The following is a 5483-nucleotide window of genomic DNA, read 5'->3' on the forward strand; positions in this document are numbered from 1 at the left end:
AAATAAAGATTTTTTTAAAGTAATAGGTAATATGTATTGAGCTTGTATTGGTGCAGGGCACGGTTCCAAGAACTTTATGTGTATTAATGTACTTAACCTTCACAGTTTTATAAGACAGGGAATATTATTTTCTTCTTCTTACAAAAGTAGAAATTGAAACACAAAGAGCACTAGGATATTTGCCTTAGAGCTTTTAAAGATCATTCAAGACAGAATCCCTTGAGACACATATAGGTTTGAAGATAGATTAAAATATTAATTTTCCAATTATGTCCAAAGTTCTGGGTATCTAGAAGTTCTAATAATTCATATTTGTAGTTAATTTTCAAATGTGTTTTATATATCACAACTTTTAAATATATTTTTCAATACATCAATAAATATCCCATTAGATATCCATGAGAATCACTCACTTTTTCTCTCTCTGGCAGTATTTTTGTCTCTCTGAAAACATCTTATTTCTAATTCTAGGGATGACTTTTTTAATAATATTTATTTTGAAAAAATACGTTTTATTTTCATAGTTAATTTTTTTAGTTACTTTTTGAGTTTCAATGTAGTTATATTAGTAAGTTAAGTCAGGGTTGAGCGAACTCAAGAAATTCTCAGGGTATAATACTTTTAGGGAAATAATGATATTTTGGAAATTTCAATTAAGCAAATTCTCCACTCCAAGACAAGATTGAATAAATGTTTACTGAGGCTGAATTGAAAAATCTCAACCTAAATTAATGTCAGTTTAGACTTTTTGTCTCGGTAAAATGCCATTATATGTCACTTCCCTCCAAGTTTTATTGTCTGGCTTCTGTTATTCTGTTTCCAAAATAATCTCCTTCATCCTTACGTCTTTACCAGCAATGTCTGCAGATGATTGTGCATAAAATAGCTAAATAAATATTTCATAAATGGAGGATGAATTAATGAAACTTCAAATGTTTATGTCTTGTTATAATACGTATTCCAAATTCTATCCACCCAATCAATTCTTCATATATACATGAAACATTTATTTAGCACCTCCCTCTAGATACTGTGTTCTAGAATTAAATGCCTAATTCCAATTCCCTCTTCTGAAAAATGGAAATATTGATATCTTCATCACCATGTATTGTAAAAAATGGGGGAGACAATTTATATATAGAATATCAGTAACAATAAGAACTAAATAAATATAAGTTATAGTTTCCAAAACCCAGAGGTAAGAAAATGACAATCTGAAGATAAAATCAGGCTCATCTGTTTTGATAAATAACATTTTAATGGAACACAGCCATGATTACTTGTTATATATTGCCTGTGGCTATTATAAGGACAGTAGAGCTGAGTAGTTACAACAGAGATCATGTGGCTCAAAAAGCCAGTAATGTTTACTATCTGGTCCTTTACAGAAGAAGTTTGCCAACTCTGGGATGCCTGAGTGGCTCAGTAATTAGAGTGTCTAGCTCTTAATTTTGGCTCAGGTCATGATCTTACTGTTCATGAGATTGAGCTCTATACTGGGCTTTGTGTTTACAGCGTGGAGCCTGCTTAGGATTCTCTCTCACCCTCTTTCTCTCTGCCTCTCCCCTGCTTACAGACACTCTTTCTCTCACTCAAAATAAATAAACATCGGAGGGAAACAAAGAAGTTTGCCAACTTGTCTTTTCCAAATTTCCCAGATCTTAATACTCGTTACATATAGAACAACTTATCATATAAAGAGATTGCCATTCCTCCCTTTTTGGATTTTGATTAAAGAAATTTGGAAGTAAGCCAAGAATTCTATGCTCAATGAGATTCCCAAATAATTCTTATGAAGAAACAATTAAGAAGTAAATTTGGGAAACTTCCCTAAGGAATAACTGTCTAGAGATAGAATTCAAAGTTCTGCAGCATCTTAGCAGAGGAGAAATTGTTCAAGGAAAAAAGACAGATCTCTTAATCTGGAACTAAGGTAACCCTGAAAAGAACAAGAAATGACCAAAATTACTAAAATGCACATTCTAATTCCTGGGCTGAAATTTCTGAGGACAAGATTTAACACTGGGTATGGATTATTACAGTACTAGACCAGTTAAAATTACAAAGAGACAACTTAAATAACAGAACACAGATCACTGAGGAGACTAAAAGACCTACATTAAGAGGGAACAAAGAATGAGCCAAACTGTGACAGAGTTGTAAGCATTTTAAATTCAATGAGAAGGCTTTGAGAAGGGTCCAAGTGTTAGTAACAAGGCAGGAGAGTAAGAAAGAAAAGACCTAAGTAGGATATACCTCTAAATGTGTAATCTTGCCCAGTTATGTCATATATTCACCGCCAAAGGTGGTACCATTTCCTTTATTAATCTTTCTGAGATTAAAATCCATCCAAGCAGTGATAGTCTTGAAGACACTCATTTTGAGGGGCAATGAAAAGAAGGCTCAAGTCCACCATTTTATTTATTAAAAAATTTTTTTTAATGTTTATTCATTTTTGAGAGAGAGAGAGACAGAGCATGAGTGGGAAAAAGACAGAGAAAGAGGGAAAGAGAGAGAATCCCAAGCAGCCTCCATGCTTGTCAGCACAGAGCCCGATGTGGGTCTCGAACCCTCAAACAAAGAGATCATGGCCAAAGTCACTTAACCGACTGAGCCACCCACCTGCCCCCACATTTTTATCTCTAACTGGGGACATAGAGAAGGGCATCCCAGATCATAAGATCTACCTGCTCTCCATTTAGGAAGAAGTAAGTAAGAAATTGGGCCTAGATGACTAGAGATTGTTTTGGCAATGAAGCCAAGCCATGGATGCTGCTTAGGACATTAGTCGTTCTACCCCAGACAAGACCCAGAAGACCTTTCTAGGAAGATGTTTGAGAATTTTAACTTTCCAGTAACTCTAGGAACCATATGGAGTAGAAGAAAGCCTATTCATACTAACTCCTACCTTTGGACCACTGAGCACATGCTCTGCCTTGATCTTGCAGCTCTTCCTCAGATGTGTGGGAATGAAATCATTGGTGGGAGCCTTCACTCAAGACTTTAATGTACTCACAACCAGCTATAGAAAGGCCTCAGATACCTTTTTCACACTTCTACTTCTTCTGTATCTTTCCTTGGACCCATCAAGTCTACCTCAGTAAACTTTCAATTATATAAAGCTTAATTTAATCTGGAAGAAATAAATTTGTCTCCTCAGATGCTAACCACAAGCAGGATGGAATCTGTATGAAAACCTGTGAAATTTTATCTTTAATCAGGAAAGAATTTTCTTGGCGATGAATTTAATTCACTCACTCAACCCCACCCTCCTTCATAAGCAATGCCTAATCATCAAGTGGGTTTCTTTATTTACTGCCATTTAAAAATGTAACATCTACCAAGGATCTGCTTTCAATTTTTAAAGGGACCATGCCCTTTCTTTTTAAATATTTTCAAGCCATTTAAATAAGATGGCATGGAAAATGACTTTAAATAGAAATGTACAGTGGTTTCATCACTCAAGCAAGACACCCATACATTCTTAATACATGTATGCTTATCCTTAGAGATCCTCAAATACAATGGAAACAACTTCATATAAATTTTTAAATGTAAATATTTATTTCCTTATAATCCCTGACATGTATCTTTTGACCCACAGACATATAAGCAACTTGTATACATATAATATATATGTACACACACACACACATATAGTGCACACATAAGCCAACTTGTATATCACATATCCATGTATTTTTCCCTTTTCTACTTTCAGCCATGGATGCTCAGAGAAGCTCAGAACCAGGGGACGTTATCAGTGGCTCAATGTGGTAATTTTAACACATGTTCATAGAACTTTAGACAGTCTTCTTACCAGAGAACGCTGTGCTTTTGTGACTGTTTGATTCAGTAACATGCTATGTGACTTCAATGGTCTTATCATAAAAGGAGATGCAGCTTCTTCCTAGCTCTCTTGGGACACTCACTTACAGGAAAGCCTGCTATCACGTAAGCAGTCAAACTGACCTGAACCTACCATGTTGCAAGGAAGCCCAAAGTCACTACTTGAAAGACCATGTGAAGAGACAGAGAGATGCATGGTAAGCTCCTGACTGATACCAGGCCTTGCTCAAGTTCCACTCACCATCTCATCTTTTTCCACTTGTTTAATAGACCTCAATCCAGCCAAGTTCTGTCCAAATTCTTGACCTACAGACACTGTGAAGGATCATAAACTGATTTTGTTTTAAGGCATGAAGTTCTGGGATAATTTATTTCGCAACAGTAGATAACTGAGGCTATCAGGTGAACTTGTACCCCTCACTATCTTTAGCTGTATGGGACACTTTGAGTCCAGGGATGCTGCTGTTACCTTTGGTCCATGGTGCACTGGCCATTACCAGTAATGAATCTTTTTAAGGTGGGAATAGTTAGAGTGATGCAAAAGATTGACAATGCCTCTCCCAGAATTCCTCTATGTCCAAAATTTTTACTGGCTCTATTTCTAGATCTTCAGATAAACTCTAGAGACAGAGCTAAATTAAGTTGTCTGGCTACTATAGCAAAACAAACAAAAAGGTGTTGATTTATAATTGTGTTAAACCAGATCCTGTTGAACTGACCCAATTCACTCAGGCTTTTGGTGGGTTTGTGTTCAAATTCTGGCTCAGTTATTTCTAACTTATTTGACCACGAACACACTTCTTTCTAAAAGGGTAATTTCATCCAGCTTCTCAGAATAAAGTTTTAAGAACCAGAAGCAAGTGCCCAAACTTGAGCTTTAGGACAGAGTCATAAGTGTGATGCGTATAGGCTGGAAGTTGGATTGAGAGATTTTATAGGACAGGGGATAAGGAAGAAAGGAAAGCTGATGGGTAATTTACATGAAACAGTTTGACAGCAGTTAACATCATTGTGCATCTATTTTCTTGAATTATTGTCTATTGTATCAGAATGGTTTGCAATAAAAATATTTAGTAAATATTTATATTGTTTATTTTAATAGTTATAGTTTTATAAGTTAGGGTAGATTGTGGATGCCATCCATATCTGAAAAAACCAAATTAGTTGGTTCTCAATACTATATTTGTGTGTCATCTTCGCTCAGGGACCATGCTAATCTTCTCTGAATCCTTCCAATTTTAGTATATGTGCTGCCTAAGCAAGCACTGGTTCTCAATACTAGAAATCTGGTTCCAATGAGCTATTTGTGTGTTGAATCATGAAATCATTGTAAATTACTATTTAACCAGTGTTTATAAAGTTTAGCATCAGCACCACCTGGAGTAACTTGTCCAAAATTGAGACTCCTGGACCCTGCCACAGATGAATGAAGTCTGAATCTCTAGGAAGAGAGATCTACATTTTCAGAAGCTCTCTGAATACCTGTGAGAAACACTGTTGGAAAAGTATTATGGAAGCCAAAGTGATGAGCCCTTTCCAGTTAAAAGAATTTCTCATCTCAGTTTCATCTCATGTCCTCACTTGGTGCTTGTAATTTTATCTTTATGTCTCTGTGGTACACTTCTTTTTGTTCA

At 35.7% G+C, this 5483-nt stretch overlaps 1 non-coding gene across 1 annotated transcript; it reads right to left on the reverse strand.

Annotated features, from left to right (window-relative positions):
- Nucleotides 1–5007: 5007 nt before the first annotated feature.
- Nucleotides 5008–5115, reverse strand: LOC115515098. Its single transcript, XR_003969162.1, has one exon. It is a non-coding gene; the product is annotated as a U6 spliceosomal RNA (small nuclear RNA).
- Between the last annotated feature and the right edge of the window lie 368 nt (nt 5116–5483).

The sequence above is a fragment of the Lynx canadensis genome, chromosome B2 (assembly GCF_007474595.2).
Source record: "Lynx canadensis isolate LIC74 chromosome B2, mLynCan4.pri.v2, whole genome shotgun sequence".
NCBI classification, from domain to species: Eukaryota; Metazoa; Chordata; class Mammalia; order Carnivora; family Felidae; genus Lynx; species Lynx canadensis.